We start from the raw sequence: 2,157 nt of genomic DNA, 5'->3' as shown, positions 1-2,157 counted from the left end.
AGGAGCGCTTCTTCAGTACAGCTGTGACGCAGGCGCTCCACAAGTACGCGCTCGACGTGTACCTTACTACGCACTAATTGTTCACTTCTAAAAGTGAAAATGAAAACGTGATATGAAAGTGCTTTATTTTCCTTTGAAGAATATCTCACATTTACACTGTGCTTTTAGTAATGCACGCGGAATGAACCGAAATGATGTTAATGGTGATACAGACTGACGCACAGTGCTCGAGCTTACTATTATAAATCTTAACTAAGTTTTAACATGTCAGTTGAATGTTTGAGCTCTAATGTAAGTAAGGTGGTTTTTAGAAATGTTAAATTCCTTTGTTTTGTTGAACACGACAGAAGATATTTGGAAGAATGTCTGTAAGCAAACAGATCTCATCCCACATTTACTAACATAGTGGGGAAGATAAATACTATAGGAGTCAATGAGATCTGTTTGCTTACTGACTTTCTTTTAAATATCTTCCTTTGTATTTAGCAGAACATGTATACAGGTTTGCAACAATTAATTGTGACCGGATGTTCGATTTTGGGTTCGATTTAACTTCCGGTTCCTCCGCAAAGATTTTCAAAGTTTTCATTTAATACAACTAATATACAATCAAATGTCAATATGAATACATTTGAATTTCAATCAAATATTCAAATAAATTGTTAGACTATAACCAAACACTGACCGGAAATGAACTTTTTTCAGGTTTGCATGTAGTGAAAACTGTAAGTTACAATGGACAATGTGTCCTAAATGACGATAACTAAGTAACTGCTTGTTGCTAAGGAGAAAAAACAATGAAGCGGGTCACTCTTTCTCCTCTATACGTATTGTAAGCTCTGACCAGTGTTTGTTTTTCCTGAAACTCAAGAGCAAGGCCACAACACCTAAAAATGTATCTGTAGGGACTGTTATATAAAACTGACCTCATCTGGATTGTGTCGTTTTAACAGAGCATCTGGATTATGTATGTAAAGCGTGTGACCTTTCTTGTACGATCTTAATGTTTCTAATGTTTGTCAAACAGGATTAGTCCAGTGTGGTGCACGGGGCTGTTTTGTTCTGAGTTCATCCGCATCGAGCTGCTCAACAAATCTACAACGTCTTGCAGTCCTATAAAAAGAGGAGACACGATTTGTTTCCCAAATTCATAAACACTTTCGACCAATGGCATCCAATGGTTAACAAAGAAACGAAGAGTTTGATTCCAAAAGGCAAAAAGAAATTCAAAAATCATGTTAAATCATCTTCTTCCGCTTATCCGCTGCCGGGTCCTGGGGGCAGCAGTCTAAGTAGAGATGCCCAGACATCCCTTACCCTAGACACATCCTCCAGCTCTTCCGGGGTACACAGAGGCGTTCCCAGGCCAGCCGGGAGACAAAGTCCCTCCAGCGTGTCCTAGGTCTTCCCTGGGGTCTCCTCCCGGTCAGACAGGCCCGGAATACCTTTCGAAGGAAGGCGTCCAGTAGGCATCCGGAACAGATGCCCAAGCCACCTCAGCTGACCCCTCTCGATGTGGAGGAGCAGCGGCTCTACTCCGAGCTCCTCCCGGGTGACCGAGCTTCTCACCCTATCTCTAAGGGATCGCCCAGCCACCCTGCGGAGGAAGCTCATTTCGGCCGCCTGTATCCGGGATCTTGTCCTTTCGGTCATGACCCAAAGCTCATGACCCTAGGTGAGAGTAGGAACGTAGATTGACCGGACATTGATGTTTTTTATTGTGCAGTCAAATTAATATCAATCAAACTGCACTTGGTTTGTTTTGATTTGAGCCGTAATAACTAAACAAATAACAAACTAACACAATACAACACAATAATAAGTTATCTCATTTTGGAACCAAACTCTTCAAATGTTCTTTATTTGGCCCTTTTTACAGCCGTCCGTTTTGCACCGGGACATGAGCACCTCGGGTTTAAGTTTGACACAATCTGATGTGAGGAGCAGCATTTCAATCCAGGTGACCACAATGCACAAATCTATAAATATCTATATAAACGTTATATACAACTATGTAAATAATACTTGATGTTGCTAATGTTGCTCAACAGGTCTAGCGTGACTTTAGTCTGAGGAACATCTTGTCTGTTTTGAGGACTCTCTGAGCTTGCAGATCGCTCATCCTCTCTGGATCCCCAAACTTTTTATTTATATCAT

The sequence above is a fragment of the Barbatula barbatula genome, assembly GCF_947034865.1.
Source record: "Barbatula barbatula genome assembly, chromosome: 23".
NCBI lineage: Eukaryota > Metazoa > Chordata > Actinopteri > Cypriniformes > Nemacheilidae > Barbatula > Barbatula barbatula.
The sequence above is the reverse complement of the archived record's forward strand: the minus strand, read 5'-3'. Positions refer to the sequence as shown.